This window comes from Ambystoma mexicanum, chromosome 2q (genome assembly GCF_040938575.1).
Source record: "Ambystoma mexicanum isolate Mex_15411 chromosome 2q, UKY_AmexF1_1, whole genome shotgun sequence".
Classification (NCBI taxonomy): Eukaryota; Metazoa; Chordata; class Amphibia; order Caudata; family Ambystomatidae; genus Ambystoma; species Ambystoma mexicanum.
Genome location: NC_090924.1, coordinates 198,962,121 through 198,989,637, shown reverse-complemented (window position 1 = coordinate 198,989,637; position 27,517 = coordinate 198,962,121). Strand labels below are relative to the sequence as shown.

General features: G+C 43.0%; 1 protein-coding gene across 2 annotated transcripts in view; it reads left to right on the top strand.

Moving 5' to 3' along the window:
- The window catches only part of BMERB1 (bMERB domain containing 1), a 1,034,991-nt gene that overhangs the window by 889,496 nt on the left and 117,978 nt on the right, over window positions 1–27,517 (top strand). The gene's annotated exons all lie outside the window — the stretch shown is intronic.

Sequence of the window (27,517 nt, the reverse complement as noted above, 5' to 3'; positions counted from 1 at the left end):
CATATTCACACCATTCTTTTCAGAACAATGGGAGCAGTCCCTTGTATACTCCACATGCTAATAGGTACTCACGGGGTAATTTTTCCATTTAACCCTGTGTTTGACATTGGTTAGTTATTACGCACTAACTATCAGTTACACAGAGTACTGTAAACACATGCGTATTCACAGCTTCTCATCTACGCTCGGTGAGCGTATACATTCCAGGAACAAGCGTCCGCAATTACTTGGTCTCCATGGAGACATCCCCGCCCCTGGGCTCGCGCCCGGGGGCGGGGCGCGAGGCATACGTGCTCCAGCTGGACCACGACGCCTTGTACCGTCTCCATGGAGACCAATAAAAGGAAACTGAAGCCGGCGTGAGCATGCTAGACAACGGCTCACTCGGCTTCCACAGCACGCGCATACAAGTCATACGGTAAGATCGGCTACCTAAAAGGAATCTCTGCATATATTTTAGTGGAGCCAATAGTCTGGTACATGCTCGTACACATGTAAGAAAATAGCATAACCCAGGTAGGACCCGCATTTATATGTAATTCCATCTACAAAGACAGAATTTACCAGCTTGTCAGCTAACTAGAATGTGCTTTTATTTTGTTTTCTCTCCACTATGGTGCGCACAGATTGTTTCTTCACACAATATGGTATGTGTTTCTGTATCGGTCCTACTTAAATGAAATGGTTTGTTAATCTGCCAATTATGAACAAATATATGATATTAATGGAATATTAGTTATGTGGTACTAAAAATTGCCTTAATACTGCCCTGAAGAAGGTTAATACGAAATGCATTGGCACTTATGTATTATGGGCAACCCAAGCTGGAAACTCAATTTATGATTTTCAGGATTACGCTACACTAGAAAATTAACAGGATTGTGAATTAAACATATCCAGTTATAAAATATACACTTTTGAATTGATTTATTATACCCCGAACAAACCTTTTTGCGAAGCTTTCTTTTCCTAAATTGGTAGCAACCTCATGGGGCAAACTGAGAAACGCCATTCCTAACAAGGTATAATTACTTTGTTTTTGGATTTTCTAACTGTACATCAAGTTGCCTTAAAATAGTTACAAAACAAAATATACATTTCCACTCAGAGAGATTGCTCAAAATGGCGACAATATCAACAAAATCTATCTTGCTTAATCTTCATATATTTTAATGAGCTTCACTTGCTTCATGCAATTAAGGTAGTCAGATATATAGACTGTACTTAAGGAACCATTAGTGTAATGTGTTTTGTGTACTGACACTAATCTGGACCATTCATCCCTTCACCCCAGAGGGCAGCCACCCCATTTGAGGTTAGGGTAGGTGAGCCCTCTCAGCAAGAACCTCCCTAGGGTTCTGGGCAAGTGGAAATCACTGGGAGTGACTCCCCTCTTGGGGACAAGGACTCCCATTCCGGTCGTGAACTTCAAATCCCGGTATGTTATCCGCCTATATGGAAATCAGAAAGACTGTTGTTACTTCTGTTTTGAATCCACCAACTAATGACATTTCATCAATCTCTTTGGTTTCTGGTAATCCGGGTTCTCGCCTGAACTCCCCAGTCAAAGAGCAGCAGCACACCCCTTTTATTCGTGATACTACTTTGGATTCACCATATAGTGGCATTTTCTCTTTGGTTTCAGGGAATGCTGTATCTCACCTGAGCTCCACAGTCAAAGAGGAAAGACACCCCCCTTTTATTTCCGGTGACGTACATAAAACCAAGAGGAACTTTCAATCAGAGAGGAAGACTCCTACGCAGAGGCAAGCCTCTTATGGAGAGATGTTGTGGAGGAGTTTAGCCACGCTAGACCGCGGAGCCACAGGTATCATGGAGAGTGATTGGGAAGCTCACAGGATGACGGACGGCTGGTGTCCTGACAGGCATAGAGGCGTAGGTCACGGAGACAGGGACTGTAAAGCAACCGTCTTACCTGGTGGCATGAACACACAGAAGCCGTGGTAGGCCTGGGGCCCGTTAACCAGCACTGAGACCAGAATGTAGCAAAGAACCTAGAAGCCCGAGCTCCACACGCAAAATGTATTAGCTGTCGTGCCAAGCAGTGGAAGGGAAGCAAACACTCCCAAAAAGGTAATGCCATTGAGAGGAGCGAAGAGAGGCGTTCGAGGCTGGAAAAGCCACAAAGGTTACTGGAGCCTGATCAATCCAAGTGGGCAGAAGCCCTTACTAAGTCAAGTTGAAGTTAGAGGGTCAGAGAGCATTGGAGAGCCCTGAGAAACCAAGAGACTTTAAAATTGGAGGCTGGAAAAGTCACCAGGGTTACGGAAGCCAAGAAAACCCAAATGGCAAGATGCCCCACCGAGACAAAGTAAGCCTGTCAGAAGGCAGGAGGACTTGGGTAAGTCCAAGAATCAGGAATTATAATGAACATAACTGGAGAGAGAGAGAGAGAGAAGAAAAAAAAACCTGGAGGGTTCCAGTCCTCCAGTATAAAACAAGAACATTGTCCAGAACTAAGATTAAGTTGAAAACTTTTTCTTGCTGGAGAAAAAGAATTGTAAAGAATCGACATTTGATACAACAACCTTCTGCCATGGTGGTGCCGGAGAACAAAGGGATCCACATCCACCACCATTTAGGCAAAAGATGTGTCAACATTGTAGGCCTTTGACTGGAATGATATGACTAGCTCTATTGCCGGACAATCGAGGAGCAAATATGGTGTTCCCAGCTAAAGACGAGGAGCAAATATGACGTGACTGGGCCATCTCAGTCCGGTGCTACTCTGAATGGCCTTTGATGCACAGTGCTTGTAGGGTTCCAGCGTGAGAGTTGGAGTGGCCACAGGTACGGTGGAGTGATCGGCCACATTGCTAGTCAGAGCCGTGTCATGATGAAGAGACACGCTCTAGTCAGGGATGGAAGACATTGGCACAGCCTGCTTTGTATTCACAGGTAGGTGATAGGTACCGGTTACTCAGTACATGATGTGTTGGGATAGATGGTTATCAGGGGTGGTTTTCCCCTGAAACGTTAAACTTGACAGGGATCTCCTGACAGCCCAGCCAGCCTATAAGTCCACCATCTTGAGAGCACGACATGGCATCCAGCATAGCAGACTGAAAGTGGTCGGCAGGTGACGCGGACTGGAGGGCACGGGCGGGCACGGGCACTTGGCCTTTGAAGATTTCCTCTCTGGTCGCTTTGCCTGGGCCGTTGGAGGAGCTTCCACGTCTGAAATTCACTTTAGCAAAGTGAAAACTGTTGATGTTGCCAATGCCTGTTAATATTTTTATTCTGTAATGTTGCAAAATGCTCAAACGCTGCATCACCTCACTAAGGCGAAATTGTGCAAAAAATAAGGGTTCCATGCGACTGCTAACATTATCATCCATGGTGCAGATGTGCAGCCAAGCCTATGCGACTGGAATTACCTGTCCGAGCTGGCTCATTCAGTGTCATCATAAAGGGCAACCAGTGAAGAATTGTTTGTGAAACGTGGGTGAGGTTAGAGAGCAGGAGTGGGCGAACTAACCCATTTAGACCGAAGGACAAGAGGCCGTGAGCAGTTAGCCCTGGCGCTAACCTTTGCATGGCTAAGAGCGGCGAGCAACCGTTCAATAATTATCAGAGGCGATGCGTAATCCTTGGGAAAATGTTAAGAGCCTGACATCGCAATACATCAAGGGCTGGGCACGTCCGAAGTGCGTGGGTGGCGGATGTCACAGGCAAAGAAAATCCAGCCTCTGCAATGTGTCATATATCTGAGCCCAAGGTCAGCCCTCCAGTCCTCAACAGTTGTGTGCATTACAGCTTTGCAAGTCCTTTGTTGGTTTCCATGCGCATGATTACATTTAGAAATGTTTCGAATTCCCATTTTGTGGGAAGTGCTGTCTGACAGGTGTACTTGTCTTTGGGTTGGCAATGAAGGGGACTGAGAGACTTCCTTGTTTCTCCCTTGCCTTGTGTCCTCTCGCTTGTTGCGCAATTATTCCAGATGAGGCAACTTTTTGGGTTTTGATGTGTCACTGCACATCCAACGTTTTTAGTTGGTACTTAATTTCAGAAATTCTAAAGAGCCCTAAATATTTGTCACTGAATAGGACGAAAAAGCGAGTGTGGGTTGTTGCAAGATATGTATTGCATCTTTGTAAAGTGCCTCTAGTTTAGGGGTGTGCAGAGGGTGCTATCACCAGAGTGATTTTGCAGAGTGCATGGCCTTGCAGCTATGCAAAGTGTGCTGTTTGTTCGCGCACACAAGACGTTTTTTGCCCATACCAGACATTTAGAGTATGACATTTTCCCACAAATTCTCAGTGCAGCTCAAAATCATGGCACGTGTGCATGTGAAGTGGTTCCCAAAAAATACAGCAGAAGCATAACCCTTGCAAAGTGTATTCTAGTACGTTCAGAGGTAAATAAGAGATGCGTAACCACATTTGCAAACTTGATATCTGGCTCAAGTGCATTCAGCAGAAAAAAAAGCACAGCCACATTCATGCAAGTGTATTCCGGCCCATTGCGCTGGATGCGGGCGCAAACAGATAACCATGCAGGCGCACAACACACGTGAGTCGCAGATCAGCCTGGCCACTCCTGCTCTCACACGCTTGGTGAATCCGCCTGGAAGATGCTAGCATGTGTTAACTGAGAGTCACTATTTTATATTAGAAAACAACCGCGGACAAGTGAAACATGTTCAAGAATGAAATCTCATAGTTCAGAAACATCTACGAACAGAGTGATCTTGTGGCAAGACCTTTTATGCTCAGAGACACTACAGGAAACAATGCTTTAGCTTTAAATGGCATAGCATGGTGAAAAAGATACTAGGGTTCTGTAAGGATGCACCCGAATAAGGAACATGGGTCCAATGCAGTTGACTTATGTCTCCTCTTTGCATCAGCTTTCAGAAGCACTGCATCATGTCCTCCAAGCACTGCATCATGTCCTCCAAGCACTGCATCATGTCCTCCAAGTACTGTCTGCATTTCCGACAGCCCATCTGTCTCTCGAAGAGGCTAGAGCTCTGCTGTGCTCCAGAGCGACTGCAGCAGACAGCCCGACAAGCAACCCAATCCAGACAAGGGACCAGACCAAGACAGCTACAGTGATGGCGAGTTAAGACTGAGCAAAGTGCCTAAAAAACCACAGACATCGAGTCCTGCAGCTGCGCAGTGCACCTCTGTCCATCGTGGAGACACTGCCCCACGTTTGCCGCCGCCGCCGCTGTAAGAACTTGCGCCGGTGAAGGGTAGAAAATTCGTCTTTACGACAGTCTTAGTCTAAAGCAGTGCGAAACCTGTCTATCTTCCTGCAGCACTTGGGAAGCCGTTGTCCTTGGGTGTGCAACTGGAGACCAGCATCAATTCCGTGGCAAGCAAAATGGCAGCTGAGCCTTCCTAGGTTCAGAAAGAATTTGGTCTATTTGCACTTTGACTTGAGGCCTACGAGTGTAATATCCACGTTGCTACAAACTACAATAAGAATCGTATGGTTTTTAGCATTCCTGTAGGAAACAGAGAACAGCATTCCTGTCCTTGGGCATCCAGCTTCGGGTTCACCCCTGGCAAGTGACATCACTGGTCCAGTCTTTCCCACTGCAGCAAAAATAACTAATTTCTGCAGTGAGGCCTAGCCTTGAGGCTTCTGAACTGATACAAACAGCCAAGAACACGTTGTGTACTTTGGGGCCTACTCTGTGGATCGAGTAGCAGAGTAACAAGGCCTCATCTGGTTTCTCTTTTCACACGAGAAGGAAGTGTTTGCATTTCTAAGCTTGCTTTGTGCAGGCTTGGCAGAGAGCTGTTGCACAGACTCCTACGCTGGCAGCCAGAAGATCGGCATCATGGAAAAGGTTTCCTGCTGCAATGGGTGGAGACCTAATCAAGGGCACCAACGCTCATTATACCATGGCTTTGGAACCTGAAACAATTGGAGGTACCTTTGAGCGCAGGCTGGTCTGCAATAATTGACTCTACAGAACTTCTTTGACAAGACTTCTTGTTTTTCGTCAAAAAAAGCATTTCATACAGAAGAGGAATGAATGGAGAGACATTTTGGACTTACATGTGCAGTTCAGTCATGGAGAAGGGCTGCACATCAATCAAATGAGACAGGAAATCATGGACTAGAGTCACTAGAAGAACAACCACCAGCAAGTAAATGAACTGATTGGTCAGAGTGGACCTATACACCAGAATCATTTAGTAGATGCCAGAGTTGTATTGCACAATATATTACTGGAAGGTGACATGTTTTCAAACACAGTTGATAATCAGGCTGATACCACCAACACGTGAACATTGATGCTTTGATTGAAGTTGCACATCATTTAGGGGTACACTCCTCAGTAAAGAGGAGAGGACCTCTCAGAAAATTGCACTAATACTATTCAGTGGAATATAAATGACATTCTTGTTTTCATTATGCCTGACGAGTCTTCTAACTAAGCAATGCCAGAGCAATGTTTAGACTATAGGTCGCATATTAGAATTCCAAATTGTGGTTAAAAAAAGTGGGCAATAATTGGTGGCTAGTGTAAGTCCTTCTGAGTACCGCTGAGTAGCCTAAAAGGCATTTATGTAGATCTAGAAACTGCCTAGTAAAACAATACAAGGGGAGAAGTGGTGAGCAGTAATGTTTTGAAAACAATTGATGGAAAAAAATGTAGAGGAATGATTCCGTCAATCCTACCATTTCATGGTATCTAGTGGAGATGTCATGTGTGGGCTCCCATTCTGCCGTATGGGGTAAAAAGCAGTGCATTAGATACCATTACATATCAGAATTGTAGCGCAGGCTGCATAAGGCCTGTTAGTAGAAGGTAGTGTTAGAATGTAGCACCTAGAGACTAGTTATGCGCCAAACACTTGGAGAGCAATCTATACTGCAATAGTACTGCCTTTGTAGAAGAGCAGACATGTATGTCACTGATAGACTCCCGCCTCACCTCCGTCATACTGGATGAATAACAGGAAGACACTGTGCATGACACCAGGTATCATCCCAAAACCGTATTGAGTGTATGAGAGACGTTATGCACTCAGACAACCATATCAAATGTACCCTCGTACTGAAGTGGTAGCAGGTGATTTGCAGGCACCACTGAATATCAAGGAATTGTGAAGAAGATTTGACAGGTGCAAAGTGATGTCATAAGGAGAAGATCCAATGATGCACAAACAATATAAGAATGCTTAAGAATGAAGATGTAACTGAAGAAACAAGAGTAAACATACGTACAAGTAAGAAGAAACCATATATACAAAAAATATAAGTAAATAGATTCGTAGTGAATGTATATATGCAGAAACACAAGGTAGATGAGCCATATAGAAGCATGCTTCAGTAGAAAACATAGCACAGCTGAAGGGGCCATATTGAAAAGATGGACCCCGGCTCTCAATGATAGTAAACGAAGAGTTCGAAGGAGAGAGACAAGAGCTGCAGAGCTGACAGAGGCTGGAAATACAAATCAATGCATGAACAAAGAATAGCTGCTGGCCAGAAATCAAGGATGCCACATCAAGGAATAATTGCAAGCCACAAAGGGAGTCAAGAGGATGAGCTATGTGCGTAAGAAATATTTCTCTTAGATTAAGCGAAGAACAAACATCGGCAAGTGCCAAGTATTGGACAATTAAAGACGCGGAAAGTTTATGTGAGGTAGAGACAACCAAGTTCCATAGGCCAAGAGGGGTAATAATACCCTGCCTAATGGAATTAAATAGCACTAAATAAAAGGTCAAAATTGACAAAATCGTGGTCTCTTCACACATGATTCAGAACTCGAAAACAAGGCCTATTCATTAAACTCCAGACAAAGATAATGGTGTACCTACACTCCCTTTAAAGTCCCAGAGAAGAGAACAGTCCACAAGGTCAACTACAAAGAAGCATTGGCTTAGGGCCAGACCGATGAGAGATGATGAACTAATTGGGCAAGTCGGTAGTAGTCTGACATTGTTCTCTGCACCGGAGTTTCATTTTGCTTATGTGCTACTAGTGAGTTGAGTGTCTAAGGTTGGGAGAGGATGCCAACCTATCATGAGGGCCTATGTAATGATGAGCATACAATGATGTATGAACCAATCCTCTACTGTTACATTCTGCACATAGCCATGCCCAAAAAGTGCTACTGCACACTTGGTATCGGTGTGGATTGTTCTGATCCAAATCTGTGAATTCTCAACGTCTTCCACCATTTGCCGGAAGAGCAGTGCTACAACACGCATGACCTGAGGCGGTTGGCAGGGGCCCCTTTGAAGAAATTCCTGTCTGGTCCCCGCAGGCGCCCAGTGAACTGAAGCGACCTGGTTGACTGGGGAAGAGTCGGAAAGAGTCGATACCGGAGGCCTCGAGCTGAATAATGGACGTAAATAGAAGCATTGAAAGTGGCAAATAAAAGCAGAGGGTCCGTATTGCATGTATATAATGGGAGAACATAACAGGATTTGTTAGGGAAAAGGAGATACCTCGAATACCTTTCCTCAAGGAGGAACAAGGTACTGCACCACACTCTGGAACAGAGTATTATTTAAGGGATTCCTGTGGCTACACCCAGGGAAGGGTGCACAACACACTCCAAAATGGAGTAAAATAGAGATGAGATACATCTATCAGGAGGATAGGACAAGACGATCACAGAAAAAGTGTACACACGTGTTTTGGGGGATTTTGAAAATATCAGTGTAAAACATATATTGCTGCGTTTTGTATTAAGGGTGATCAAATAAGTTGAAAGCTTAAAAATTATAGGAACGTGTACGATAGTAATTAAAGTTGACAAATGATTAGGCCCTAGAAACGTTTGCGTTTGGTGCCAATCAAACCTAAGAGGGATAATATTTGGAAAACAAATAAGATAAGAGATTCTTAAAATTATCAAAATAATAACAGGACAATACAAATTGACAAAAACTATAAATGAAGAGATAAAAATTGATATTGTGGTATAGGTTTGGAAATTATTTTGGAGAAACTGGTTTGTTGGAAATGAGCGGTGATTGATGATGCTGGTCAAAGTAATTGTTGAAGTGTGATTAATTAAATAAATAAACAAAATAATGTGGACAGTTAAAAGTGACTTGTCATTATGGAGGGCCCTCTCCTTTTACATCTATGCAGAACATTACGAAGATACGCACCTAAAATCATGAAGTACCACGCCGAGTGGGTGAAGGGCACGACTAAGAAAACAATTATGCCGTGGCCTCAAGAAGGTTTATTATCAAAGGCAGTGCTGCGACATATGATGACATACTTGCATGCTGCATAGATGGGGAAGAAGCTACAGAAAAGGTTCGCTGTTTTAGAAATCTGGAAGCATGAGATAGAAGATCCACCAGAGAAGGGGTGGATGCTTAATCAGCATAAAGAGGAGGACGTAATGCCCTCAGCTCCTCTTTCTCCTCCTAGGAATGATAGCACAATGGAAGACGAACAGGGAATCTATCCTCTAAAGGAATGAAAAGCAGCTGTGGGGTATGTTAATCTAACATATGCACCTCCTGCTTATAAATGTGAAGACTAAGGAGCGTAAATATATGTCTACACGTTAAGAACATAAAGAGCGTGATGAGAGAAAGGACAGAAATACAGAAATAGAAGAGGAAGCCAGAAGACAAAAGGAAGAAAAAGATAAAGTAAGTGGAATGACAATAGTACTAAATGAGTGAATGGGAGGACAGATACTGCTTGAATTAGATGGAAAAGGCATTGACGATGTTAAAGAAAGAGAGAAGAAGCAAAAGGAACGGGAAAGGGTATAGAGGGAAGGAAGAATGGAGGAGGTATGAAGAACAGAAAAGAGAGAATAGAAGAGAAGAAACATGAAGAAATAGAAGCCTAAAAATTGAAAGTTTACAAAGAAGGCGAGAGGAAGAAGAAAACAGGGAGATGAGGAGAAGGGAAGAAGAAATTAGAAGGAGTAGGGGACAAAGAGATGATGAAATAGATTGTATTATCAACAAAAACCATGATACCCATTTAAGGATGAGAGCGATGGGAGCTACAAGGGATACTGAGAATACAGACATGAGCTGATGAGCATGAGGCAGAAAGCATAGGGAAAAGGACTGGGGATCTATGTGGACAGTTGAGAGAGAAAGACGGCTACAAGGCTATGGAGAGCATTGCAGGATCTCCAGCGAAGGAATCAGTGAATAGAGCAGATAATACATTTATGGACGAGCATAGAATGCTGTCCCTAAGTAGACTAGATCTTGATGATGAGGAAAGAGTTGATAGCCATATCAGTTTGGGTGCAATGATGTCAGACAAAGAAAGGGAGGAGAATGAGAAAGTGCAAAGAGAAGGCGCATGCAGGTGTTCGATAGACCCGAACAAAGAGAGAGAGGGTGAAATGGTAATATTTAGAAGACCCTAAAGAGAAAACGCCAGAGTCAAAACCATATTCTAAACGACAACCAGCATAATTGTGCAGTACAGGGGATATGTCCCCGCCTTATGAAAGCAGGTTGCTGCCAGGAATGAAATGAACAGGTGAAACTAGCCTCACCTGGAAGACACAAAGTTTAGGGGGGTATGATTTTGGACCAGGGTTTACACAATTCCTGTTATTAGTGAAAGGGGGAGGATGACCACAATATATTGCATAGCCACAAATCGAATGGAAAATCTAAAATGTAAATTACCTAGTTTGACTGCAGGTGCGGGAAAATGGATTCATGAGTTAGAGAGAATGACAGCGGGAATTACGTTAGCAGTGGGTGACATAAAAGGCCTACTGGCAGTAATCCTAGGAGCGCCATTTAATAATTGCAGGGCAGATATATTGAGGGCACTTAAGAGTACAGTATCCTGACACATCAGATATGGGTGCGATTATGACTAGGAAAATGGGAGAGGATGAAGATCCTGTCACCTTTATTCAAGAGATTCAGGAGCAATGGCGTCTCGAGACGAGAAAATCTGTGGGATAAAAAAGTGGCATTATTTTATCATATTTTATGTCAGGGACTGCCTGAACCAGTGCAATGGTAGATGAAAAAACAGGTTGGGATGGAAGCGAAGCCATAGCCAGAAATACAGTTGACTATTGTACAACACTGTTGATTGTTACAAGAGAAAAATAAGAAGAAAGCTGAGAACAGAAAGCAGAAGGAAGCAAAGTTGGTTCAGAAAAAAATCAACAAAATTTGCTATAGAAGGAGCAGTATTGATGAGTGGTGAAGGCGTGACCACCCATAAAGCACAATCAGTGCAGCAAACTAATGTAGTGCACCCTATGGATCAGACCGGGTGCGACTTTTGGCCTAAAGGTAGAGAGAATGCACCTAGAGGATGAGGACCGCAAAGGCGAAGAGGATTTCAAAACCCTCAAGGGGAGGAGCATTTAATGGAGGAGGCATGCAACAGAAATGGCAAGCTCCAAGAGCGGGGATGTGCTCGTAGTTTGGCGGTATGTTGCTACCGGCACCCATATTTCCAGACTGCCAAACTTGTAATGAAGCCGAATATCAGACAAGCACGCCACAAACACAACAAGCACAGTAGGTCCCAGAGCAAATTCAGTCACCACAAGGGCAACCACAGCAAGCACCCATGCATATACAACAGACACAAGCACAGCAACCACAGTACACACTGGTGCAGCAAACAACAGTGTCACAATGGAAAGCAAACACAAGAGGTCAGGCTTCCACACCCAGGATAGGGAGTGTGACAGTAGTGAGAGGGAATCCTTTTACGGGTACAGGGATGAATTCATACCCACAATAGGAAGGCCCACAGAGCTATTTGATGTGTTCAGCACTATCTGTGACAATAGAGCCACCAGAGGAACTAAGGGCAGGGTGATGATAGGAGGCAAGGAATTTTTCCTTCCGTTTGGACAAGGGGGCAACTCGTTCTTGTGTTTGAGATTGCCATGAAAGCGCAGGGATTCTCTGCGGCCATAAGTTTGGTTTCTTTTACTGACGAATTAGCACTTTCTATAGTAGAACATGGTGTGTCGATATCACTACTATACTCCCGGCAGACAACAGTTAACATATTAGGATGTGACTTGATGACAAAACTTAACATATCCTTTACTGACAAAGGTATAGTGTGTGTTCGACTCCAGGGATACACTACATGAAAGTGAGATAATTTATATTAGCCTTTACACTTTACAGGCCAGAAAGCATTATGGGGGGGTTCCTTTAGAACCAGAAACATTTTTGTATGGAGCAAATATTTTGTTGACATGGCTTCCTGCATGGACAGGGAAAATATTGGGAATACTTGATGAGTTCTTGTTTAGACCAGAAATATCTATGGATGATGAGGAAGGGCAGGTTAGTCCCACAGAGCTAGAAGTACCAGCGGCAAATCAAGAAAGGGTAATTGTTCATGGAACAGATGATAAGCGCTTCAGGCAAGGGAGGTAACAAGGGAAAATATAATGACAATCTTACAGGCCATGAACAGTAAGGATATGAAATTAATTATCATACTCGGCCGGACGACATTTGAGATAGTGCAAGAGCTAAGACATAGATAAGGAAGGGAGGGGGAGAGTGGGAAGGAAATGGAAACAGACAGGCGACTACCGTACTAGGCCTGATGACATTTCTGGTAGAGCCAGAGAAAAACAAAAGGTGAGAGAGAGGGGTGCAGAAAGGGAGGGGAGGAACAAAACAAGCGACTATCGTACTAGGCCTGATGAGATTTCAGATAGTGCTGAAGGGGGCAGGGGAACAAGTAAGGCGAGAGGGGAGGAGACAGACGAGGTTGCTATAATACTAGGTCCAGGGACAATTCTGATAGAGCAAGTGCATAGAAGAAAGTAAGGGAAGGCGGGGAGGAGATAGAAAAAGGGAGAAAGGGAGAGGAGGATAGAACGGAGAGTAAGCAGTCAGAAAGAGTGGAGAATCAAGAGGGAAGAGCAAATACGATTGCAGAAGTCAGTAGTAACACATAATGTTGCAAGCCAGGATACAAGATGAAGATGGAAACAGTATGATTCAGGTTCACCATGAGTACAAGATGCAAGATGATGAGGCAAGAGCATGGAGAACTGTGAAAGCCTTTATGGAAGGATACAGACTGACAGATTTGACAGAAAAATATTTGTTTAGAAATGAATATTCAGACAATGAATTCGTATTTTTCATAAGTCTTACTTATTGGATGAGAACTGAGAATAGAGAAATACCACAGAGAACGGCATTGGTAAAAAAAGAAACTGTCATTCTTTCAGGAGGACTCAGAAAAGGTGCCAAGCATCTTGTGGACTAATAGTCCACATGATGTGAGTCTATTCAGTGTAGCAGGTGCAGTGAAGATAAATCTTAAACCAGGAGCAATTCTGTCACTTGCAAAACAGTATCCTATGCCTAGAGAAGCAGATGAAGGCATATTCGAGAGTATTTCCATTTTAATGAAGCAAGGAATATAAGTACCATCAGAATCCCCATTTACCACAGCTGTGTACCCAGTGAAAAAATCAACTGGGGGGGGTCGTAGAGATATATTCAGGATCTCCGCCCCTAAAAAATATTGTTGAAGCAGAGTTTCCTTTGGTCACAAACCCTGCTGCAATATTATGTAACATCCCAGCTAACGCCAAATATTTTACAGTCATAAATTTAAAGTATGCCTTCTTTTTAATTTTTCCCCTTCATGAAGACTCATAGGATTTGACTTCCTTTTCGTATAGAAATCAGCAACTAAAACACACAAGACTGCCTGTGCGTCCCCATCAATATTTAATAGAGTCCTTCAGATAGGCGTGGACAATGTACAACTCGAGAGCACGATAATTGAGTATGTGGATGACATTTAGGTGTGCACTGAGACAGAGGAAAGGTGCAGGGAGATATCAGTGCGACCAATGATGATACTATCAGAAAAATGATACATGGCGGACAACAAAAAACTACAACATTGTCACGAAGAGGTCCTGTACATCGGACAGCTCATCTCTCAAGAGAGGAGAAAAGTGACACACTGAAAGAGCAGAAGCAATTATGAAAACTCCAAAATCTGAGACAGTAAGGGAAATGAAGCAGTTTCTAGGCCTATGTAATTATTGTAGGGCCTGAGTTTTTGACTATAGTACATATATTTGAGCACTCTTAAAAGGACTCAAGGAAGCACAGATGGGCAAAAGCAAAATAGTATGGGAAGACGACATGACTGAGGGATTGAAAGAATTAAAAAGGGCAATTTGCACAGCCCCAGTGTTAGGAACACCAGACTATAATGAAGAGTTTTACATATTCTCACATTCAAATGGAGAAGTGATGACAGCAGTACTTACACAGAGGATGACATTAGGACATGGACAGCTGAAGGATGTGCTCCACTGGTAAAAGTCAGGTTAGGTAAGCTAAACAAAAGCAAAAAGTTTTGTAGGTCCATAAATGGAGGGAAAATTGCACCTAAGGGAAATCCCTCCTAACACAAACAATAGGGCTTGTCCTAATGTATGTAAACAGTGTGCAGGCCTTATCAACGCAAAGCAGGGTTTTCCTAGTGGTGTCTAGCACTTTAGCTCATTCTGTTTCAAATCATCCAGTTCATAACCTATTCTTACAAGTCCTTTTCTCTCTGTGAGACAACCGATTCTACAAAGTAAAGTCTCCAAATGCAGGGCCAGCGAAACATTACAACACCTAATCTTAACAAGTCTTTAGCCTCATGGTTACCGTAAGCTAATAACCCAAATGTTCCAATGTTTTGGCCTAAAGCATATGTTCACAAACCTAGTCTTAAAAGTCCAACCACCCTTTTCTAATATCACAAAACAGACGTGTTCCTCTGCGAAGGTACTTGCAGCAGTTACTGCGAGTGCTCTGTGGGAAGGTGAAATTAGGGGGAATGTTCTAGTTCCCTTCCTTTCCTGGGAAGATGCAAGTGGGACCTCTCACTTTTGTGGCACAACTTGGTTCATGATCCACATCCTGAGTTTGCCCATATCACCTTCCTTCCAATAAGAGCAAAAAGATAAGTCGATCTTTAGCATGGGCTTAAAATTGTGGCACAAATGAACTTCTTGGAGTCAGCTAGGTCTGCCCTTGTCCTGGCATTTGTTTCTAAGCATTGGTGTATGCCGTTGGCCAGACCACATTCTTCAAAGTGGTCGCATTCCATAATGTCCTGCCCCCATAAGCAGCATTGGTTCTTTGAGCAAATGAAGCAGAGTGATTACATCTCTGGTGGCAGTGTTATACATTCTGATAGACTCTGATGTGTATGCACAAGGTACTACAAGCTGGAGGAGCCGTTTCACATAACCTCATAGCCTAATAGTCAAATATGTGTTGATAGTTTTGTGCTATTGAAAGTGGTGCTAAAGCATATATTGTCAAGTTCCATCAGGTATAAACCTCCTGTATGAGACAGAGCTGGGGAAGGCCCTTTGCGATTTGCATTATTTTTAGCATCTTCCAGGCTTTGACAGAATGGTAGCTATGGCCACAAATGTTGCTACATATGGCCATTATGTTGGCAACCTCTGTCTTTGTTCAGGAATATGGTGTCGGTTGAAGCTTGCATTTGTAGAAATGCTCCAGGGGAGGTTCTTTGCTATACTTTGTAGGCTTTCTTAAGAGAGTCATTAAAGTGACCAATTCTGAAGGTGTGCTGGCTGTAGGCGTGTCTGGCTCACTAAGCGATGATGCCCACGAACGAGCAGAGGTGGCAGCTCTGTCCCAGCTGGAGATCAGTGTAGGCGGCATGGGGCTTGAATACCCTGCTGACTGAATCCAGATGTGGTCCAACAGCTCTTGAACCATAATCACGTCCCCTGACCATACGCACTGTTCCTTTAAATGTTGACCCTCTTTTGCTCTTTTCTGGATCAATACATAATTATCTTCTGTGATTATTTTCCAAGTGGCTCCACAGTCCCTGCAGTGGCATAATGTGTGCCAAACTTCCCTCGACTGACACGTTTTTTACAGAGTGCGCAGACTGCAATGTACTCATTGGTTTTATCCTAGGCCATGACGTGGGCGTTTTCACACGGACAAAGTCTGCGACAGAGCTCTGCGTTTTGGTGGTGTTTCGGACAGATTCACTAGTGGAAATAGAGGTATCCCAGGCCTTGGGGTTCCTAGACTTCTGTCTGTTGCTGTCACTGTGCTTCCAGTCGTACGTGCCATGTACTGAATGCCCTAAAGATGCTTAATTTTGTGGTGTTGGGTAAATATTTGCACTGGTGGGTGTCATAGATGCTGTTTGTTTTGTGCCATAGAGGGTCTCTGGCATAATCATCTGAAAGGGGCGATGGTAAGGAATGGCTTCCCTTGGCCTTTTCCTCACTTTCACCACCATTCCACCCTCTCCAGCAGAAACTGCCTTGTCTGCAACCACACCTGTACCTTCTTGCTGTTCATCTAGTGTCCCCCCTCCTCCCGTGACAGTCGCACCTCACCACCTAAGAATGCCTTCAGCATTTCAGGACCAGTTAGAAGACGCACCTCATTCCCCCCCGCCCCCCCACGATTCAGATTGGATGATGCCTTGGGCTTGGCAGCATCTCTGTGTTCTCCGCTGGGTCTGGTACCAATGGTTGCACTACGTGCACCAGACAGTGACTACTGTGGTAGACTTCAGAAGAATCGGGCTGGTTTGATCTCAGACAGAGACCCTTTGTTGCTTTTCTTAGAGGTCTGCACGTTCTTGCTTTCTTCAGCTTCCTTCTTTGGAGCCAATGTTTAGTTCAACTTCTCAGGAAATGAAATCTTGATGGATCTACCTACACAGAAGAACGTAATGTAAGTAAGCATGCAGGATGCACTTGCAGTAGTTCGTTTTAGGAAAAATACAAATGTTGAGGAATATTTATTTATATTCCAAATGTGTCCATAAATGTATTCCACATACCCTTCAATTTGACTGGGCTGCTATACCTACTTGGAGCAAAGTGTGTGCGAAAGCCAAAAGGGGTAACTTACTGATTGTACCAATTCTGTGGATGTTTGCACTACTTTAAGTTAGCACTGTCTTAGGATTTTTTCTTGTCAGTTTTAATGTAACATTCCATCATCTTTTGTCATTTTTCTTGATCATGTTTCCCTTGCAATTCCTTTTATTACATCCTTTCCAGTCCATATAATGTAACCGCTAATTATTTTAAAAAGTTGTAAATAAAAAAAAAATAAAATGTATATTAATCAGAAATAGCAATCAAATGAATGAAAAGTAATAATTAATGAAAAATGTAAAGGTAATAAAAAGGTAAATTGATCAGGAATAATCAAGAATAAAATATTTGTAATATTTCATGAAAAATCCAATAGTAATGAAAGATAAAATTAATACTGATCAGAAATAATCAATATTCATTAAAACTATAATTCATGGACAATACCATTGTAACTATAAATCATATTCCTACTTATCAGATGTAATAATCCATACTAATAGCAAAGTGATAGAACTATAATAATATTATTGAAGGGAAATTATAAGGAATGACTAATAATTCATAAAAATGAAATAGTAATGACATGCAATGAAAAATGCAAAAACAAAATAGTAGTAAAGAAATTACAAAATAATACTTTTTAAAGTGTTATTTTAAAAAGTGAAGCAATACATCAAAATGTTTTTACTATTTTACATTACTGCACACAATCTCATTGAAAGTCAAAGTATGACAAAATCACTGGAAAGTGGACCAAGTAAACTGTATTTTACATATCTATATACACTTTTATAAATGTGTAAATTCATACATAACACAAAATGGTTTACTTTTTATTTACATATTTAAAAAAAAAATCAAATTATATTAATATAAGTTTAATTGTGATACCCCATCTAATGACTTTTTAAAATAATTATGTACTTCAAGTTTCGAGTCCTTCAGTTCTACACATCCCCCTAAATGTAAAAAAAAAAAAAAAAGGGCCTGGCAATAACTAGTCTGCCAGCACACGAAATAAATAAAATGATGTAACAAACAATTGCTTTCAGTTACAGCATTTCCAGTAAATTCAACCTTTGCTCCTCCCCCCAGTGACTCCGCCCTGAGCCAAGGGACCAGCCTTCCATTGCCCTCTGCGTCTCCTTTCGCTGGTGTGCTGTTTTTGTAGTGCCTTCTGCATCCACAAACAATTCATACATTGTAAAGACAAGATAAAATTAAACAAACATTGTTGTGCCCCCCTTTCCCTCCCTCTCCAAATGCGCTCACCAGTAATCAACATATTAATTCTAATAAATGTTAATTGTAATTATTTGCGTTTTTACTATTAAAAAGGCGAGGATCACACAGCAAAGCTAAGGATGCATCCAGATTCTTTTAGTCACAAGGATGTACTCAATTATCCCTCCAGGGCCGTCACAAGAGATAATCAGGAAATGGCAGTGTAATACTGTCTTAGCCTGCTTGCTGCCTACAGTGCTTGGCATGTTTGCATCTAACATTCTTTTGACTTAGAAGCGATTGGTCTGTGAGAAATAATTTCAGTAAACAGAGTTTTGCAAGAATATTTCTGTGCAATCACTTCACTGTTTCTGCAGGTATACTTTAACCGAATTTGTTTTGTGCCTTCAGCCATTTCCATAAGGGGCAATAGAATCATAGCCTCTTCAGAGCGCCATTAATCATGCTAATAATGTGGCGCTATGCACCCGTTCCACGGGCAACACAGAGGAGTAACGGCCCAGTGGCCCGAGTTAGCCTGAGCGAAGCAAGGGCACTTACCTGGGGCCGCGGGCTGTTACCTTCCGGTGGTGCCCGTGAAATGGGTGCATAATGCCATTAGCACCCCGGGTTACCAGAGCGGTAACCCGGGGTGCTAAAAAAAAGGTGTGTGTTCATTCATTGAACGGGATGCGCATGGCACTCCATTCAATGAATGAAAATTCTTTGCTAAGATGGCCGCCATAGTTGTGAAAGCCAGGGATCCATACAGAGCCACTCTTCCATTTCCATGACGGTCGGCAAAGTGAAAAAGGAGGGAAGCTGCTGCGGTGGTGGCGGTGCCGCCACTGAAACAATCAGGTAAGTGGGGCAAAAGAGGGTGGGTCATGAATCGTCTTTTGTTTTGTTTAAACAGGATGGTGAGGGGAAGGTGGCACTGCGGGTGGGCAGCCGGCGGGTTCTTTGGCACGCAGACTGAGATCAGAAGTTTCAGCCCACAATCTGCAAAACCTGATTGTGCCCCCTGCCGCAGGTTCTAATAGCATATTCATAATTGAATACCTACGAATCCACTTTGAGGTCATTTAGTGTCCCCCGCTAAAACCATCTTGACTTGTGAGAAGGTTAAGACTTGCAACTTCTCATAGGCTTAGCCTAAAGATGATGCCGATACTGGGTGTGAAATGAGAGCTGATTTTATCACCAAAGGGAGGTTACTTTAAATACTTCCAGGACCACTAGATTGAGGTGAAGGGCATGAGACCTTCTAGTAGGATGCTCAAAGCCTCAGGTTCCATGCGCAGAATCTGCTCTCTTAGAGGAAATATGAGTTTTAAGTATCATCTGCCATTCTTAAATTCCTGCTAAGGCTATATGTCTTTATTTCCTTATCCAGATACCTAGCTGTTGTCACAAGATGCATTTACAAATTATGTTAGGGTACTTGAGCCCAGAAGCCAATGGAGCCCCTGTGTCTGCACGCGCATAATCAAAACACGCTGGATCCGCTCGCCACTCCCACACAGCATCTTGCACTCACTGGAATTTAACTGTAGATAGATCAGCATAGGGAGAAATGCAATAATCCAAGCAGTAGCAAGTCTCCTTGAATTCTGAAGTATTGTCCTCAAAAATGCTTTCTCAAATGAAGGAGCACTCGCCACCCTTTATTCATTGGCCTCTCCAATTAAGACAAAGTCATTCTACGTTTTATGACCTCATTATGACTATGGTGGTAAAAGTAAATATCTGATATTCTAAGTATATCCTATCCGTAAAATGCCTCGTAATTATGAGTTGAGTTTGCATGACATACTTTCTGCATTGGGGGAAGGGGTATATAAAGTGAAGCATGGGGTAAAAAAGGCAATGTTTACTTCAAAAAGTACTTTTGTGTGTACCCCATGCAGTAAATATCCAAGCAATCCCAACTCATAATTAGGTGGTATTTTAGAAGCAAGTTGCATTCAAAATACCACATGCATTGACTGTTACCACAATGCTCATGAGGCCCTTGGTAGGAGCCAGCTAAGAGCCCATTTTGTTCTCAGTTGTTTAGGCCTGGTATCTGGCATGCATTGCAATAAACACAGTAAATGGAAACCAACCACTAACAATGTTAGCACCATTTCAAAGCCACTGCCCTGAAATCTGGCCGGCTGCTCCGCCCGCATGCCCCTGCAGGAAATCCATGAATTAGCTTCCCTCACAGGGCATTGTGGTTAAACGCTTATCCTCATTACATTCATATGCAGCGCAGGCCCTAGGATTTGCGGGGCCATGGGCGGCAGAAGATGTATGGGTCCCCTTTATTTACATTGTAGAAAATATCTTAATTTTAACTGTTAATATTATGGTTGTAGCAAGATCAGGTTTGAGGCTTATTTTGGAGTAGCCGACCGAGTGAACTGAATCATTTGTAGAGAAAGTACTGTGATGAGGAAGAGCAGGACAAAGAGTAATGAAGATCCCTGTTCCAAACATACCTACTATGACTGCACGTTCCAAGGATGTAAGGGCCGGGATTGGCCCTGGGCCAGACAGGGAAAAGTGCTTTTGCTGCAGGGTAGTGCAATCGTAAAAAAAGCCTATTTACCAGAAAGTTACTGAGGCATTCAGAGTAAGCAATTCCGCAAATCTTCAAATGTCATAAATAGGGTTCAAGTCCAGAAAAAAAGTGTGTGGGATCCTTAACATACCCACACGGACACAAACAGATCCTAAAGTGAAATACTCAAATTAAATTCAACTGGCCTTTCCTGATCGAAGAAAATTCAAAATAGAAATGAGCATTGTCTTTCACAAAATTAATCATCAATAAGCAAAAAGAAAAACAGTTAGAAGGGATTTTCCTAGTACACTGCTGGCAAAAATATAAAAGGTGTGCACCTTTTAACCCAAAATTCTATATTGAAATATTCCATAGAAAGCAAAATACAAATACAAGACGTGTATTTTGAAGACACTTTCATGTGGTTTTGTGAATTAGTGGGTTCAAATCCTGGTGGCCGAGAACACGAGCAAACACGTTTTTTGCATGCTGGGCTCAAAACACCCAAGGGGGATAGAGTTGGCACTGTGTAAAAAAGTGGACAGAGCGAGGTAGAACATCTTTAGTCCAGCAATTTCTCTTCCCACATCATGGACCGGTTAAATCATCACAACAAGTGTGCCCTCTGATCCTTTCACCTCCTCACCACAACATTTGGCTTTCAACAATACTCTGTTTTATAAATCGAACTTGAAAAGTACACACATCATAATTAAAGTACTCCTGCAATATAGGAACCCCTATAGAAATATGTTAAACAAAAAAAGTACAAATGTTGCGTTATTTTCACCCCATCTTGAAGACTACAAATATCAGAATGCAATTCCACAACATTATTTAAAAAAAATGACTTGTATACTGTATTTCAAGACTTAATCATAACAAAAGATGATGTGAAATGCTAACCTTTTGCATCGTTTGACAAAGGCATGCTTTATATGATGGCCTTGAAAGGTGACATTCTCCCGAAATAAATAATGTATTTAACACACCAAATGCGGACATATGAATACTATCGAGATAATGCACAACTCTTCTTTTTCAACATATTTTAATTGTCTTCAAAGAAGACAGATTTGGGCAGCGACTAGTTTTTCTGTATGTCTTTCAGAATAAAATTTCCCTTTTCAACCCTTATCCAAAACAAAAGTTCTTAAATGGACCATAACTTTAAACAAAGAGCGTGATTCATAAACCCTAACTCTGAGGCCGGCCCCGGGTCGGATGTGCTGCTGGGCGGAAGATATTTGACTCAAGAAGCGCGTCACAGGGGGTTGGGAGATGACAGCACGGCCCAACTAAAACGACCACAAAGAAATGCCCTGTGGCTGGAAGCAGCTCAGTCCTTGTTACTTCTTATACTCACGGCAGGCCCCCCCAGAGCACCGGGCCCGGGGCAATGGCACAGACTGCCCACGCCTCGGGCCGGGACTATTCACACGCCCCATCTGGGAAAGTAAAATTATTTCCACCCATTCAATAGTTTACTGCAATTTCTGCCCATACCAAATACAATTTTTTCCTAACCAACGGGCGCTTATGCAAACATCAATAGTACATCCAGTCCATTGTGTTCTGGGTGATTGTGTCTCCAATGGAGCTTTCATTGCTTTACATGGGATAAGAAATCTAACAAGGAGGCGCTATGCTGGCCCTGATGTACAGAGTGCTAGACATGATGTCAAGAGTGATGGACATGACCTATGGCATCACCTAGCTCTAATTAAATCTACACTGTACACTGCAAATAAATCTCTCTCTGCTTCGGTTTGTAAGTATATCACTATCTCACGCAGTATATAAACAGTTCAACTCATTCATCACACCTTATAAGTGAGGGGAGGGGTAGAAACAGAACCAATGTGGGCAGGACCCGACCTAAGGTTTGCAGGACAATGGGTGGCAAAATGTGTGTGGGCCCTGCCAATCGGCATGTGCAGGGACACCAGTGACATCACAGAAAAGGAGGTCACAGAATGAGTGATACTCGAGGAGATCATGGGAAGTTGCTTTAGAAGAAGTTGGTAGGAGTATGCCAAGAGGCAAAACCTTTGTGATGTCCACTATATGAATGGTCACTGGTATTATAGATAGTGCAGTATCATGAATGAATAGTCGACAGAGTGACCTGAATCACTTCTCGGTACATCCAATTTTGACAAATAAGTCACAGTGAGATAAAAATGATTTCGTTTAAGTGGCAACTCCAGAACTGGAAACCAGTCTGCAACTCAGGCGCTTGTACACATATCTTCCCAGTTGTAGATGGTAGAAATAATGTTTGCCACAACTATTTTTACACATTTGGTTTGAAAACACATGCGACTTTGGAATGCAGTTGAAAAAATCTGATTGTGTTTTTCTAACTGTTGTTTTTACCGCCACTTCACGATTGCTTATATTTTTATGATTTATATAGTGGGCAATTTTTCCAAACTAGCAATATGCTTTTAATTCAGAAGCTACAGATGAGGATTATTTCGACGGTTAAATAAATTGTCAAGCAACGATTGTATCGGTTTTTAATAAATATAAGCCTTGTTAAATAGCTACATACATAACAAATGTTTCTTGCTGTCACCGGAGATTCCAAAGACATCAGGGTTGGGCCAAGGGCAGTCATGGCAAAGTGCCTTTACTGCAGGACTGCCTTGGAGGGCAATCAAAGTAGAGCATGTGTACCTGGGGGTACTGAGGCAGTGACAGTAAACAATATCCACTTTTAATAAGCGCTCTGGTTCAGTGCCTTATTCAGATTAAAGTCATCTTGGGGGTAAATGGTTATTACTCTAGAAGATAATTGTTCATTTTAAGCATTTTATGCAAGAATTATTAATCCATTTCTAACTTTTATGATTGTAATCTAATATATAGTCTGTCAATATGTGTATTCATTGTTTGAGTTATTTTTCTTTTTCCTTTAAATATGTGTGTTAAAGTGTATTATAAACTAAATACACAGTAAAGAAATGAACAAAAAAATGCACAGGTCTTCAAATGTTAACAAAACCAGCACAGGGCTGTGACCAGGGAAACCATGCTCTCCGGCCCAGCAACCACTCTTCCCACATCCCTGGCAAATCATCATGGTTCATTTGCCCTCTCCTCCTTTTCCCTTCTCCCCCTCATATTGGATTTCTTACTACAACAAATATATACATTCCCTATTGAAATATGTTAAGTCAAAAGAGTATCATTGCAGCATTATGTTCCCTCATCTTGAATGTAAGATTCCAAAAGCTAGAATGAAATTCAGCATGAGGCAAAGGAAAATGGCCAGTGGGGTGCTTAAACGGGATCTATGTGATTTTACCGAACCAAAAAGATTGACTCCCAAAACTCTGGCGACCTCTAAATGACGTCCCTGATCAGTTGGCATACGTGTGATCTCTCTGAGCTCAGGCCCTGGGTAACAAGACTGCTAATGCCTAGGGCAGACCCTGAATGTGGGAGTCTGTTTTTGCATGAAATCAAATTGCATCTTGGGAACATGCAAACGACCATTGATCTGACAAATATGACTGTGGGAGTAATTCAAGCAAGTAACCTGTCTGAACATCTTATTCACACTGGGCTTGGTGCTCAGTTCATTTGTCACAACACTCACCCAGAGACATGTCTACAAACCACAAGCCATATATACTCCTTTGGACAGCTTTAGCATTCAGGCACAGGCTGTCCATCAGCAGAAGACAACTGTTTGAGTTCCCTAAATGCACTCAGCTTGCAAAGTGATTTCAGACTGGAATGCCAAAATACAACCTTCAAAGACACACAGGAACAATGTCAGTCAAGTCCCAATTAGCAGCTCTGTGATTCAGGAGCCGTTATTGGAGACTACCGGGTATCTGCCCCAGCTAGCCCTGGCCTTTAATGTGAGCTGCATGTTTTGTGAATCTTATTTCTACCTGAGTGTATTGGATGTGATATGCTCGAGAAATTCAACCATATCATGACATTGGTTCACAAACAAAATGGGCCTCATTACGACCATGCCTGTCCGGTAACAACGGTGCCGGTAAGCCTAGAGGCACCGTTGTTTCAGGACCGGCATAGTACGACTCAGTCAGGTCAGACCTGGCAGGCAGAATGGCACCCGCCTGCAGAGTTTCACGGAAGCACCGGCACCGTTATTTACGGTGCCGGTGCTTCCGTGGTCCCCATTCCCATTGAGTCCTATGGGACTCGAATGGGGATTAACATTTACCAGAACGCCGGGGTCGTAAGCCCCTGGTGTTTCCGGCAAGCTGGGCAACAGTAAATATTACAAGTCCAGCGGCAATCCAAATTTAGCACCGGCAGGGTTACCGCCGGACTTGCAATGAAGCCCAATGTCTTAAACATTCATAGTTGTTTGAAAATAAGCCGTCTAGACAGAAAGGGCTTTGCGGGGGGACTTCCACCAGGCTGGCAGATTACCGAGGCCTCTCCACAACTGCAGGGATTGCTGCAGATTATAATCCATTTGTACTCGAACAACATCGCATCAGTATGGTAAGGGATAGGGGGACTAATCCAGTCCTTTGATGTAAACAGAGGTGTCAGGCAGGAATGCATCTTGGCCCCCCTGTTATTCCCGTTATATATAGATGAGGTGGTTCGACACGTTAGGTCAAAGTGTCTAGACCCACCTAAATTGGGTCGGGAGGCCTGCCGATTTTACTCTTCGCAGATGACGCTGTGGTATTGTCCACATCAGCGAAGGGCCGCACAACCACCCTGGGGGTGTTTGCAGAGATTTGCTCAGAGTTGTCCATGGAGAGTACCATGGAAAAGACCAAACTGTTGATATTTCGGCCAGAATTCACACCTTTCAAAAAACTTAGGATGACCTAACACCACTTTGGAACAGGTACAACAATATTATTACCTGGGGGTGAGGTTTAATGACCAAAGGTATTGTCCCCTACAGACAGCGAAATCCTGCTTGTCACTGGAAAAATATGGAGGGGGAATTTTAAGTTTTTTTTATTGACATGGCCTAGGACCAATTACACCAGCGGTCACAATGTATCAGGCCCAGGCTAGGGCAGCAGCAATGTATGGGGCCGAAATCTGGGGACACTCGGACATTATGAACTTGGGCAGAGTCGATAGATTTTTTTAAAAAAAACTTTTAGGCCTGCCGAAATCATGCCAGAGTGTGCCAGTTTACCTGTAATTGGGCCTCAGGCTGAATGAGAGAGAGATCATTTTTAAACCAGTTCAGTTCTGGCTGAGATTGTGGTCTGTGCCCGAGTTGCAGGTATACGGAAGCCAATGGAGACAGAGGGAGCCACTGTCATGGAGACAGAGGGAGGTAGATCCCTGCCATGGCTCCAGCATGTCAAAACACTGCTGACAAGGCTGGAGCTGGGAGAGCTATGGTCCAACCCACAGGCGGCAACTCCCAATGACATAGGCAAGGCCAAAAGGAGGGCACAGAGGCTAATCGATACTGAGCTAGCAAATGATTGCACTAAACTTGCAATGGGTACCTTTTACCTCCCAAGCAAGCTAACCAAGGGCTTTGAGAATTACTTGGATTATGTCGAGCCCCCGTTGGCCCGTACCCTGTACATTAAATTTAGGTTCAACCAATTGCACCTGGCATCACCACCAAAAAAATGGGTTTCTAATGAAAATGAACTGTGCCCAGCCTGTGGTCTCGATAAAGAAAACGTGATCCATTTCTTGTTCTTTTGCCAGTGCTCTAGGGTGGCTTGGTGTGAGCTTTTAAAAACTATTCGTAACACCCATGGAAAACGGCATATCAGGCAAGCCCTACGATTTTTTAAAACATGTGAGGATCCTAAAGTGGTGTACTGCGTAGCTAATTATTTAGACCTGGCCTGGCGCAAAAGAGCAAATTTAATGACAATGGGCGTAGTGCCTTATGGTGTGTTCGCTAAATCACATGGAAAGCTGTGTGAGAGTGGCCCACTATAACTGTCAAAATGACGTTTTTCAACCGCTTAAATTATGATCATGACGTTTAACCCAATAGTGTTTTAACTGGGGTAATGAACTCAGTGATCAATGCCCTGTACTATAACAGGGGGACCTTTAACTGCTTACTTCTTTTATTAGTGGAATGATTCATTGATTTTGAACCCAATGATGAATTAGTATTTGCGCCATGCCATTCGTGCTCGTGCTGTGATCCTTATGTACATGTCTGCTTATGGCGAATGACGTAAAGTTGAATAAAAGCTATTTGATGATGATGATGATGACAACTGAACGCAGGAGGCACGCTAAACTATGTTGACTTCTGTTGCACGCGCCCCCCCTCGGGTGATTCCGCCTGCAGCACAGTGACGTCTGTCCTGTTGAAAGAGAGAGGACAATATTATGAAAACAATTTGGAAAAAATCAGAACATCGCTAGCAGCAATGCTCAACCTGTTTTGTGGCTGGTTAACTAATTTGCGCCTTTATTTAACTCACCTCCACCTTCCCAATCGCTCTTCGTTTTCTCCTACTGCACCTTCTGACCCCCCCAACCCCCTGCAGCCCCCGTTCCTGCACCTCCCACTCCACCGCCTAAAAGTGGTTTATTGCAGTGTGGCGGATTACAAATCTAGAAAATAAAATAAATCACTCATTCATAATGCATGCACCTTATTTAGCACGTTCACTGCACCGTGGCATACAATGACGAGTGTTTGCGTCCGGCATTTAAGGTGCATGCCCGCTGCACCCGCCTTTGTAACCAACACGGCCTATCGCTCTGGGATGTGATTGATGGTAGCCTGCTGCTTGATCCGGAAGTCTTTCAGTCATGGACTCCATTCTCGGATTTCACAGCAGATTCAGTCCTCCCCATGTATTACATTGTTGATGTGGTTTGTCATCTGCCTGAAAGCGGTAGCAGCTCAGCACGTCTTAACCTCCTTGATCCTCTCTTTTGGC